The sequence below is a fragment of the Emys orbicularis genome, chromosome 3 (genome assembly GCF_028017835.1).
Source record: "Emys orbicularis isolate rEmyOrb1 chromosome 3, rEmyOrb1.hap1, whole genome shotgun sequence".
Classification (NCBI taxonomy): Eukaryota; Metazoa; Chordata; order Testudines; family Emydidae; genus Emys; species Emys orbicularis.
The window spans coordinates 6,158,782-6,172,513 of NC_088685.1; positions in this window are offsets into that span (position 1 = coordinate 6,158,782).

A 13,732-nucleotide genomic window follows, 5' to 3' on the forward strand; every position below is an offset into this window, starting at 1 on the left:
CCCCGGCTACGGCTTTGGATTTTGGGTTTTATGCGGAAGGACAAAATGGTGCATTTCCCAGCCTTCCTCAGCAACCCTACAATAAACAAGGCAGTGCGGACAGCTATGCTCTTGCAATCAACCCTACGGATGGATCACAGCCCGGCCCTCGTAAGCAACCCTAGCATGACAAAGCAGCGTGCACTGTTGTTCCTTCGTCAACAGCCCTACAATAATAAACCAGTGTGCACCGTACAGGTACAATTTTCTAAGTCTGCAGATCTGTACATCATGCACCCATCACTATGGGCTAGGTTGTGAGCCCTTTACTGGCATGGGTGAGCAGTGTCACACACAAATACTCTCGTGTCCTTGACGGGCATTATCTGTGTCAGCAGCTGCTTGCCAGTTCATGGGCTTTACCATCTGGTCCTCAGTGAGACTTTTCCCCTGAACAAAATCTTTGCAGTTCCCTTTATAACAAACCCCTGCAATGCCAAAGTCGATTGTGAGTCACAGCTGCCTTTATTTCTTATGACGGGGCATGGCAGAGCCAGGAAGCACACACAGATGAACAATCTCTTTCATCTCAAAATGATTCACCAACTAGACCACTGAAATGCAGCCACCTCTGGGGTGGAGGGCAGCCGCTAACTCGCACAGCAGCTGCCCAAGAGGAAATGTTTTCCCACGACACCAGGGGAAAGTGTTTTTGTGGAATCACAGAAAGGCAGGGCTGCAAGGGACTTCGAGAGGTTATCTAATGCAGCCCCCTGCGTGGAGACAGGACCAAGTAAACCCAGACTAGGAGTTTGTCCAGCCTGTTCTTTTAATATATGGAGATATACCTATATAATAGAACTGGAAGGGACCCTGAAAGGTCATTGAGTCCAGCCCCCTGCCTTCACTAGCAGGACCAAGTACTGATTTTTGCCCCAGATCCCTAGGTGGCCCCCTCAAGGATTGAACTCATAACCCTGGATTTAGCAGGCCAGTGCTCAAACCACTGAGCTATCCCTCCCCCCCAAGGTTCTTAAAAACCTCCCGTGATGGAGATTCCACAACTTCCCTTGGAAGCCTCTTCCAGAGCTTCACTCCCCTGAGAGTTAGCAAGTTTTTTCCTGATGTCTAAGCTAAACCTCCCTTGGTGCAGATTAAGTCCATTACTTCTTGTCCTGCCTTCAGTGGACACGGAGAACAATTGTTCACCCCCCCTCTCTATAACAGCCCTTTACACAGTTGAAGATTGTTACCAGGTCTCCCGCTCAGTCCTCTTTTCTCAAGGCAAAACATGTCCTTTTTTTTAACCTTTCCTCACAGGTCAGGTTTTCTAAACCTTGGATCATTTCTACTGCTCTTCTCTGGACTCTCTCCAATTTGTCCACTTCTTTCCTAAAGTGTCACACCCAGGACTGGACACAGTGCTCCAGCTGAGGCCTGCCCAGAGCGGGACAATTACCTCCCATGTCTTACATGCGACACTCCTGTTAATATGCCCCAGAATGATATTAGCCTTTTTCACAACTGCATCACATTGTTGGCTCATATGCAATTTGTGACCCACCATAGCCCCCCAGCCCTTTGCAGCAATATTACCTCCTAGCCAGTTATTGCTCAGTCTGGAGTTGTGCATTTGATGTTTTCTTTGTGAGTATAGCACTTTGCACCTGTCTTTATTGAATTTCATCTTGGTGACTTCAGATCAATTCTTCAATTTGTCAAGGTCGTTTCGAATTCTAATCCTGCCCGCCAAAGTGTATGCAACCTCTCCTGGCGAGGTGTCATCTGCCAATTTTATAAACCTACTCTCCACTGCATTATCCAAATCATTCATGAAAATATTAAATAGTACCAGACCCAGGACAGACCCCTGTCAGTCCTCACAAGATACGCCCTTCCAGTTTGACAGTGAACCATTGATCACCACTCTTTGAGTACAGTCTTTCAACCAGTTGTGCACCCACATCATAGTAATTTCACCTAGATCACATTTCCCTAGTTTGCTTATGAGAATGTCATGAATGATTGTGTAAAAAGCCTTACTAAATTCAAGACATATCACCTCTACTGCTTCCCCCCAGCCACTAGGCCAGTGACCCTGTCAAAGAGGGGTGGAAGAAGACACTGACAATCCCAGAGAGGCCCTGGAGACCAAGAGACCCTATAGCAGTTCATTCAGGGCGAAGTTGAAGCGCACGGAAGTGTGGAACGCTTGCCCTACAACTGCATACGCTCAGTCGCTGGGACAACCAACCCATGACCTTTCACCAGCATCAAGGGAAACAACCCAGGCTGACGACCAGTGACCAGCTCTCGCTTGTCCTAGTTCGAATTAAAGCCAAACGTCTCAGCCTGAAACGTAAATCACCTCCGATAATGAGGCAGGAGAAGAAGGATCAATCGGCCTAGGGGGAGAACTCCCTGGAGCAGAATAAGGATTTACGAGGAGAGGCTGAGGGAACTGGGGTTATTTAGTCTGCAGAAAAGAAGAGTGAGGGGGGATTTGACAGCAGCCTTCAACTACCTGAAGGGGGGTTCCAAAGAGGATGGAGCTCGGCTGTTCTCAGTGGTACCAGATGACAGAACAAGGAGCAATGGTCTCAAGTTGCAGTGGGGGAGGTCTAAGTTGGATATTAGGAAACACTATTTCACTAGGAGAGTGGTGAAGCACTGGAATGGGTTACCTAGGGAGGTGGTGGAATCTCCTTCCTTAGAGGTTTTTAAGGCCCAGCTTGACAAAGCCTTGGCTGGGATGATTTAGTTGGGGATTGGTCCTGCTTTGAGCAGGGGGTTGGACTAGATGACCTCCTGAGGTCTCTTCCAACCCTAATCTTCTATGATTCTAAGTGGTTGATGATCGCCATTTCCCCGATGCACAGCAGAGAGAGGGCTCAGTGACAGACGGGGATTCCTGCCAAGACTGGATTATTTGGGGGCCAGTGCAGAAGCAGGAATTAAAGCAGAATTGGGCCAGTGCTACTGACAAATGATGCCCCACCATCCGCTCCAGTTTGTATTCACTGTTGGGCGATGTCCCCGCTGACATCACCCTCAGGAGGAGTCATTCAAACCAAATCTCAAATTCTTTTGCACACAGGAGAATTTGTGCCCTTATCCAACTGAGGGACAGAAAAAATACCATGTGACTCAGCTGACCAATCACAAGAGTTTAAATACTGAACATTCTGATATTGCTCACAATCGAGCCACCTTTTGAAAGGGTGAGGCTGGATTTCCACTAAGACGCATGCATTGCATTGTTCTGCAAGAGGATGGCTGAATTTCAGCTAAGGTGCATTAGTTGCATTGTTCTGCAAGGGGATGGCTGGATCCCAGCTAAGGTCCATGTTCTGCAAGGGAGTAGCTGGATTCCAGCTACCAAAGGGGGCCAAGGGGAGGGGCTACAGGTGACCAAACAGATCTTCTCCATCTTGAATACGGCACTATTCCAAGTGAAGCCTTAGCACGGGAGACTTCTGGGTTCTGATGTGTCTGAGTGCTCTGGCTAGCACACTTCGCGCATTGCTGAAGCTACGAAACCTGTGGATATGTACCTCTGTGTGAGCCTCTGTCCACAGAAACCTCACGAAGCATGTTCTGTGGCTCTGAAATGGCTCCATTGCATAGGGTTACCATACGTCCGTTTTTTCCCGGACATGTCCGGCTTTTCGGCAATCAAACCCCCGTCCGGGGGGAATTGCCAAAAAGCCGAACATGTCCGGGAAAAATACCGGCCGGGCACTTCCTCTCCCGCGGCTGCTCTGCTCCTCCCCTGACTCAGACTTCGGCTCTGTTTAAGAGCCAAGCTGCCCGAGCCAGCGCTACCGGCTTCGGGCAGCCCCCGTGCCTCCGGACCCCAGCCGCTGGCCGGGCACTTCTCCTCCCCGGCTCCAGCTGCTCTGCTCCTCCCCGGACTCAGACTTCGGCTCTGTTTAAGAGCCAAGCTGCCCGAGCCAGCGCTACCGGCTTCGGGCAGCCCCCTTGCCTCCGGACCCTGCGCCGCCGGAGCGGAGCAGAGCAGCTGGAGCCGGGGAGGAGAAGTGCCTTTATATGAAAAGGTGTCAGTGATGCGGCCCTCGGGCCAATGTACTAGTCCCCATGTGGCCCTCGTGGTGATTTGAGTTTGAGATCCCTGCCATACAGGGACGAAAGGCCCTGCCATCGGGTATCTAAGGGTGGGCAGCAATCCACGGCCCGGAGCGTGATGCCGATGTTTGCAGAGTGCTCAGCTATTATCGGCAACATGGCAGCAAATGAGCGGGTAACAGCACTGATACAAAGCGTGGCTGGCCGAAAGGTCAGGTCACGGGCGTGGCTTGTAGCAGGGGATATTACTATTATTTATTAGTATTTATTATGTGTGTTACGGTAGCACCCAGCGGCCCATGTTGGGATCAGACCCCCCATTGCGCTGAATGTTGAATGGACACGGCCCCTGTCCCAGAGGAAGATAAGTGACATCCAAAGGGCTGAAAGAGTGGGATACAATCAAAGAGAGTTTCTCCGCCGGTGTAAATCAGTGCAGTTCTGTCGCTGTCAATGGATCTACACCAGCTGAGGATCCGGCCCTTCATGCATAGATGCAATGGCAATTTCTCTTTCTTTCTTTCTTTCTCAGACTGATAACTATTCCGAGCCAGTGCCAGCTAGTTCCACCTGCCCATGGGGTGTCATGGGCTGAGCCGGGTATATTGAGGAGGGGTGTGACGGAGGAGTGGGGGACCCAGGTGTTGAGAGGGGACCTTGAGAAGGGAGACGGGACAGTAAGTGGAAAAGCAGGAGGGAGTCAAGACAAAGGAAGGTGTTAGAGGGAATCAAAAGCAGCGAATGATCGGCTGGGATTGGGAGTGTAGGAATCGCCCAGACCTGCAGGAAGCTGCTGTTTGGCCAGGACCGGGGCAGAGCTGAAGGAGGAGGAGAGGCACCTGCAATGGAGGAAGCCGGCAGGGGGTGTTTGCTGGCGGTGGAGGAGAAGAGGCCCGTGAGGGATGAGCCAGGGCTGGCTGATGGAGGGATGTACTTTGCAGAGGGGCCGGGAGTAGACAGTCATGGAGGGAATCGCCAGGTGAGTCAGCGGAGGAGGGAGAGAGAGGCGTCAGTGCGCTGGAGACGGAGGGCCAGGCGCTGGGGGCACGTGGGAGATGCTGAAGGCGGCGAGGGGGCAGTGCTGGTCACAGGGAACACGACCAAGGGAGCAGCGTTTAGGGGGTGAGGCGGGGTGGGCCCGAGAGCCGGGCCAGGCATGAGGTGAGGGGAGAAGCCAGGCGGCTAGCCCCATTGGCTGAGGGCGGGCACAAGGGGGAGACCCAGCCACACGCACTAGGCCGACCCGCGACAGCACATCCCGGCAGACGGAGACATTTGCTCATCTCCGGGCCCGTTCCTAACAAGTACAGCCGCTTCCCAAGAGCCGCAGTGGGCTGGAGCCATCCTCCCGCTTCTCCGTTTCGTGCCAGTGAAATGTCTCCATCTGTTCCTTGAAATGCTTCCTTCTGCTGCCTGCTTTTCAGGGCGCAGAGCTGGCGACGGGTGGGGGGGGAGGGGAGAGTCTCCGTTCCGCCTTCAGCACGTTCCTCTTTTCAAAAAGGCTCCTTTGAAATCCCCCACAATGACTCAGCTGCGTGCCGGGGGATGGCCCCTGCTTGTCCCAGGATGGGCACGGCCCGAGGGCGAGTTTCCCTGACACCGCCAGCCTCCCATGGGCCTCAGCCCTGCCCAGGTGGGTGAGAAGGGCAAACAGGTCCAGTGCCCGGTCAGCTGGAGAAGGCTGAAGGCCAGGGAGCAGCTGCCTGCTGGTTCTAAGCCGGAGCCAAGGGTCATGGAGGGCTGAAAGAAGGGAAGCAGCCACCACTGATGTCTCCTTGTCACAGCTGGGCCCAGGACTGCGAAAGGGCCCGGTGGAGTGAGGGGTGCTCCCCTGGCTAGGACGCTCCCAGCAAAGAGGCTGTGGGACTCCCATCCCAGAAGGCAGGGCGGGATGGCTGTCCGGGCAGAGGGACAGTGGAGGACTGACAGAGAGGCCGGAGGTGGTGGAGGGTGCCCGAATGCTGCACGTGTTATGTCAACGGCCAAACGATGACATGATTTTTAAGGGCGCCGGGGAGATAGGGGCTACGCTTTGGGACTTTGGGACTAGGTATTGTTAATAAATCATGAGAATGGACTCGGGGAGAAGCTTCCATGGAGTTACTGGGGGGCGCAAAAGGGAAACTGAGGCAAGGAGCCACTTGCAAGGCTGCCCCGAGGCCTCTGGTATACACTGACATTCAGGGATAGCCTAATCCCAGTCCCACTGAACTGTCACAAACCAGCATAGCCCAGTCCTCACAAGCCAGCACGGACCCCTGTGGCAACACCCCCCCTAGTACAGCAACCTAAGAAAGCCAATGCAGCCGGGACTCTGTTAGTAAAAGAGCATTAACCATTGACCTATGTGTGCCCCCTGGAATTACTTCCTAAACCTCTGTATCCTGCCCGCCCCCGTTCCTCCGGTACCTGTGCAGCCACCTCCCAGTGGGGACCATCCACTAACGAAGATGCTCTCGCCATGCTCCCATACCAACGTAAATGTCTCCTAACACAAGAGCTAGACTCACCCACACTAACTGACAGCTCCTTCTTTTTGGATTCCTCTCCCCTCAACCGCCTGGCACAGCCCATCTGGTGGCCTTCAGGCTGAGATGCAAGGTGTGTTTATACTCTTTAGCATTGGACCGGCTTTTTTGTTTTGGAGGTTGGGTTTTGTTCTGTTTTAATTTTCTGCACTTAAAGAGACAATGCCAACATATAAATAGGGATTTGTCTCCATGCTGTATTCTGCTACCACTTGGAATCCAATGCCAGCAGTAGGGATAGAACTCAGAGCCTCCTGCTCAAGCTAAAAGAGAATCTCCATTATCAATTGGCAGTACAGGGCATAGGAGACACAGTTGTGCAGTTCTTACCTCATCCAGCAATAGTAACACACACATACATCCACACACTTACTTTTCATTACAGCGTATTGTTAAACCTATTTTCTTGCCAGTGTTACCAATAACAATAACCATGGATGGTTAAAATTCTCTCTCTTTTAATCATCTAGTTTGCTGTTGATTCTTTAACACTCTGTTTGCTTGTCCATCAGCTTGGACAATGGGAATCAATGAAGTGAGTATCACTTGGGTTCATAGGGACACACAGTGGGGGAGATAATATCTTTTATTGGACCAACTTCTTCCAGAAGTTAAGATATTACCTCACCCACCTCGTCTCTCTAATATCCCAGGACCAACAGGGCTATAACAACACTGCAAATAACTTGAGTTCATAGTCAACTACAGGCTCAGGTGATCAGCCACCCATGTTTGGGCTGCAAACATTCCAGAAGAATGTTTCATTGTTTGCAAACAATTGTGTCTGGGAAATGACACAGAAACCCTTCTATTTAGTCTCTTTTTTCCCCTCTTGCTTTTCTACATTGTAAATCTGAGGCTGGATCTCTGCTGAGATAGCGTCATGGCCTCACGTTTTCATGAGATCTAAATATTGGAACAACCACAGCGACACGGGTTAATTAAAAAGAAATTAGCAAAAGAGCCATAATCAGTGTGGAATTTCAGGCCACAATTAGTGAAACAGAGAACCCGGCCACTGAAATCTAACTTGAGCCTCAAGGCTGCTGTCCCTGGTCAGGATAAGGGAGCTCAAAAGGGAATTGCACCTGTGGTTGGCTTGCATAAATTCAAGCAATGGCAGGAAATCTACTCAGACTTGGCGGATTGAGCCATCATTTGTGGGGGAACGTGGGAAAGGCAAAAGCGTCAGTCCCCATCTCACATAGCTAGAGCTGAAGACGGGATCAGTACAAAGCGCAACATGGTGGCAGTGTGTTTTGTGTCCCTGTCTAGTGGCTGGTCCACTAGAGGATAAAAGCCTACTACTGCTGGTGGGTTCCTCTTGAGCTCAAGTGGCAGAGGTCTGTGTGACAATCCCGAGAATCACTTTACAGGGACAGGCTTGGGTAGAAAAGGCCCCAATCCTGCAACGTGCTGAGCACCCTCAACTCCCGGGAGCTTGGAAGCGTTCAGCAGCTGGCGGGATCAAACTGCTGGGGGAGAGGCCTTCCCGGTTTTTCCCAGCCCAGCCCTCGGAAGACTGGCAGGCTGAGGAGCATGCCTCGTTGTGTGTGAGCTGTGCAGGGTTCTTGCACAGCGGCTGGTGTAGTGCCCCCACCAAGGGAGACGGATTGCCACGCTCAGGGAGACTGAGTTCCAGTGGCATTTCTGAACCTCATGAGCAGGAGTGGGGGAGCCAGGTGGTCTGGAAGAGTGTGAGGTGGATTTAGATCTGTCAGGCCATCCGAGCCTCTCTCCCCTCGCCAAGGCAAGGCTGTTTTCCAGGGAGTGTTCCCTCGGCGGTTCTGCCTAGTTCCACATAACACCAGCTAGCCCAGAATAGAAGGGGAAGTGTGTGGGACTGCAGACCAAGTCTGGGACACACTAGAAGAGCTGCATGGGGGGCCCAGGGCTGGGGGAGAGGAGCTGGCGGTTAGGATTGAGACGCATTGGCAGAACCGAGTGTGGGGTCCCCTGGATGGATGGTGATTCAAGTCAGCCTTGAGCGGCATCAGCAGAGCCGTGTACATGCGCAGCAAGGGAGACAAACATACACAGCTGGGAGGCAGTGTAGCCTAGTGGATGGAGCACTGGTCTCAGACTCAGATACGTGGGTTTTATTTCCCACTCTGCCTGCTGGGTGACCTCGGGCAAGTCACTGCGCCACTCTGTGCCTCCGTTTCCCCATCTGTAACACGGGGATCATGACGCTGACGGCCTTTGTAAAGCACTTTGAAATCCACTGATTGAAAGTGCTACCGAAGAACTGGATTTATTATTTTTACTTGCCTGCACCATGCCTGGCTCAAAGCAGCCCTATTAACCCCTAACTGCCACAAAGACAGAAAAATCACTCAGTTGACGGCAGGCCGGGACGAGGATTTGAAAACACATCCATTGCAAGAATCAGTGAACCTACCATGGGGAAACAGCTCAGCTAATTCCCTGTAAATTTCCCCCGCTATTTAATCGCTGGATAGATTTTAATAACTCATGATAAATAAAAACAATCTGCAGATGGGGAAAAAATAGGCTGTCCTAACGGACGCAGTGATGCACTGGCAGGGGTGGTCTTTGCTAATTATAAGGATGCAGAAGGCCCGGCGGAGGCGAGACGCCGGGGAGCATGCATGCATCATGAATACAGTTCTCCTTTCATTTCTGCTAACAGGTCTGACCAAATAGGATTCAAATATTTTTATTATACGCACACACACAACCACAACAATGAGCAGCTCCCTCCACAATCCACACGGACAAAGGCAATTTAAACCTGGCAACGTCGGCCAGATTAGCAGCCCGCGACACTGAAATCCCCATCCACGCCACAAGCACACGCCGTGGATCATCAGTCCTGCCAACGATCATCCACAACCACCTTTGTATCTTCTCCCTGGCAGCTCCCAACTCTGACACAGAGGGACCGCTTTTAAGGGGTGGAGTTCAACATCCAGAGCCTCATCACTGATTGGCCTCTCCACAGACACTCCCAATTAACTGTTACACTGAGGATGTGGATGCCACTCTACCTGGAACTGGACTGAGACCCATCAAACTCATTTCACTAAGCCACCAAGCAGCCACTTCGCTAGCAAGTTTGGATCACCATTGATCTTAAGAACATAGCCATGGGCAGACTGGATCACAGCTCATCTAGCCCGGTATCCTGTCTCCGGCAGTGGTCAGCACCAGCTGCTTCAGAGGAAGGTAGGAGAAGCCCTACCGTGGGCAGCTATGAGATAACCTGCCCACAGGGGTAGATTCTTCTTTACTCCTAATAGTTAGGGCCTGTTGCAGGAAGGGTCAGATTCCCTTCCCAACCCTTGGATAGGTTTTTTTTTTTTTATCATCTTTATTCTAACTCTGGATCACCTTGTTATCCATGGAAATGTCCGACCCCTCTTTGAATCCTACTAGGCTTCAGTTATATCTTGTGGCAATGAGTTCCACAGGCTGACTGCACACTGTATGAAAAAGTATTTCCTTTTCTCACTTTTGAATTTGCCACCTTTCTGTTTCATTGAATGCACCTTTGCTCTTGCATTCTGAGACAGGGCACACAGAAGTTCCCGGCACACCTCCTCTATCTCCCTTTCTACGAGATTTTTCCCATGCCTTCAATCATTCTCAAGTCGCCTTGGCTGTATTTGAACCAGCAGCCTAGAAATAAAAGCCTCTCTAGCCCACTGTTCACCAGTCCTCTATGACTGATTGAGCATCTTCTGGTCTGAAGTATGAGTCGATTCTTCCTGCTTTACTGGGGTCTTGTGTTTATGGTACCAGTCCTGGCACTGAATCACTAGGTGGCCTGAAACAAACCCCGCCCTGGCTTTGTGCCTCAGTTTCCCCACTGGGGAAACGATAATCCTTGACCATCTTTGAAAGCAGTGCCTTTATGCCGCCTCATGTGCCCCATGCACTCAGAAAGCATTGTGGTCACAGCAGCAGGCCAGTGGGGGAAGAAGGGAGGGGCTAAAAGTTTTGCTAACTTTGGTGAATGAGCTATTTTCCGAGCCCTGTCAGTGGGTAAGGGCAGTCAGCAGGCAATCGGAACAGTTGACACCCGCTCCATTCAGTGCAGCAGAAGGATGTGTCCCCCAGCAGCCTGCCTGCTCTGAGGGCTGGTTTTATTTTTCTTTCTGCGCCAGAGCGGGCTCTTTTTAGCTTTCAAGGTGGAATAATGCAAACCCCACCCCCCACTGCCCCTAATTGGGCTGCCCTCCCATCTGCTGACGACATACACCAGCAGAGTCAATGCCTGAGTGCCTGTGCCAGAGCCCTCATTGACTCATTAGGTGCAGTGTGAGTCAGGGGTCCATTATGTCACATAATGCCTGGTTTTAAACAAATCTGCTAACCCCAGGCCCTGGCTTTTGTCCACCTGAGTCTCCTCCTACGTCTTTATCTCAGCTGGCTCCCTCTCCCAGTGCCAAGGATTTGGGAATGCTATTTAATTCCTGGAATTGGATCTCTCCAGCAGTATTGCCTCCCCGGTGCTCCAGGTTCATACACAGCGGCTTTCCATCCCTTCCCCCGGTTCCCTGCGTCTTCTCTCCCCAGCTGCCTGGCACAGGCTACGGCACCGAAAGAACTTTTCAGACGTAGGCACCAAGTTCTAATCTAGATCCGAAGTTTGGTTCGTACCCATCACTACGTGCCTCTAGCTCCGGCGCAGTCCCATATGGTGTCACCCCTCTGCTTGTCCATGATGCCAGCTTGGCCCTTTGGCCCATTTCTCCCACAAATCTTCAGGTCCTTTTCCATGTCTCCCCAATGCCCGGTTCGCCCTCCCAGCTCTGTTCCACTAACCCACTAGCCCCCCTCCCTTCTTCAAATCCCCCTCTGAGACTCACTTTTTTTGCATTTAGGTGTCCGAATCCCATTGACTGTCTCTACGCATTAGGTGCCTAGCTGCCATCTGTGCCTTTGAAACGTCTCCCCCACAGCACGAATTGTACTATCAAGGTGATCACAGAAGAGCCCAGAGAATGATTAAAGGATTTGAAAATATGGCTTATAGTGATAGACTCCAGGAGCTCCATATCTTTACCTTGACAGAAGGTTAAGGGGTGACTTGATCACAGTGTAGAAGTACCTACATGGGGAGCAAATCGTTCATAATGGGCTCTTCATAGGGTTGCCAACTTTCTAAATGCTGACAACCGGACCGCCCTGCCCCACCCTGCCTCTTCCCCCAAGGCCCCGCCCCTGCTCCACCTCTTCCCCCAAAGCCCCACCCTGCCCCGCCTCTTCCCCCAAAGCCCCACCCCTGCTCCGCCTCTTCCCCCAAAGCCCCACCCCTGCTCCGCCTCTTCCCCCGAGGCCCCACCCCTGCTCCGCCTCTTCCCCCGAGGCCCCACCCCTGCTCCGCCTCTTCCCCCAAAGCCCCGCCCCTGCCCCGCCTCTTCCCCCAAAGCCCCATCCCTGCTCCGCCTCTTCCCCCGAGGCCCCACCCCTGCTCCGCCTCTTCCCCCGAGGCCCCACCCCTGCTCCGCCTCTTCCCCCGAGGCCCCGCCCCTGCTCCACCTCTTCCCCCAAAGCCCCACCCCTGCTCCGCCTCTTCCCCCAAAGCCCCATCCCTGCTCCGCCTCTTCCCCCGAGGCCCCACCCCTGCTCCGCCTCTTCCCCCGAGGCCCCGCCCCTGCTCCACCTCTTCCCCCAAAGCCCCGCCCCTGCTCTGCCTCTTCCTCCAGGCCCCATCCCCGGCTTACTCCTCTCCCCCCACCCCCTTCCTCAGCCGGATCCTCTCCACCTCCCTTCCCCCCCACCAGCCGCGCTCTCTGCTCCGGAGCTGCAGCTTGATGCGGGAGCCTGCCTGCCTGGCTATGAGATGCAGGTAGGAGCAGCGCCGGCTCCAGGCACCAGCGCAGCAAGAAGGTGCCTGGGGCAGCCAACGAAGAGGGGCGGCACGTTCAGCTCTTCGGTGGGAATTCGGCAGAGGGAAGAACCTGCCGCCAAATTGCCGCCGAAGAATGAAGCGGCACGGTGAAGCTGCCGCCGATCGTGGAGCGCTGGGTGGAGTGGGGCAAGCCCCCACACACCAACCCGCTCCCCAGCAGGAGTGCCAGGGGGAAACCAGGATGGGGCAAGCCCCCATGCCCTGACCCCATTTCCCCAGCAGGAGCACCAGGGGGTGGTGGCAGGGGGGACTGCAGGCAGAAGGGGTGGGGAGAGGCCCCTACTTGCCCTGTCCCCGGGCTCCACAAAACGGTAATCCACCTCTGACCCAAAGCATGAGGTTGTATCCCTGACCATCTTGGCTAATAGCCATTGATGGACTTATCCTCCTTGAACTTATCTAGTTCTTTTCTGAACCCAGTTATACTTTTATTTGATTCTTAGATTAATCCAGTTCTTAGTGAAATGGATGTCCACGGCACAAACACCACTCTAGCAATTGGCTCTAATTACTCCCCTCGGTGGTGGTCTCAATGCAGAATGCAGGGACTGAGTGGGCTTAGAGGATGAGCTACCAACCGCTGACGTGGTCCCCCCATGTCGTGGTTGAAGCATATTGGTGGGGTGATGGGAGGGAAGCTTGGAAAGCTACAGCTTGCTCTTTATCTGCTCTATGAACAACCCCTCTGCTCCTTCCAGCACTACATCTAGTGAGAGAAGAGAAAGGCTTAGGCCCAGATGAGACTGCTGCAACCCATGGTCTGTGAAGTCCACAGCAGGGCATGATCATGAGACTGCACTGCTGACATGGGCCAGCAAAGACTAGAGCAAAGGGCTATAACTACTCCAGGGGAACAGGTCAGATGCAAGGGAAAAACACAAAGAGGGTGTGTACGGGGAAATAAAGCCCAGGTGAGGCAAGCAGGAGAAGACTGGGAGAAGGAGACCTCCTCTGTGTCTCCTCTCATTTCTCTCTTGAGGAACGAGCAATGCAACAGAGAAGTAGGGTGACCAGATGTCCCGATTTTATAGGGACAGTCCCGATTTTTGGATCTTTTTCTTATATAGGCTCCTATTACCCCCCACCCCTGTCCCGATTTTTCACATTTGCTGTCTGGTCACCATACAGAGAAGTGAATGAGCCCCTCTCAGATCTCAACTCTAGCCCTCATGCACTCCGCCGCCTCTAAATCGCATTAGGCAGGCGCTGACAGTTCCCCAGCCGGATGCTGGTAGATGCACGGGCACCTCCCACGCTC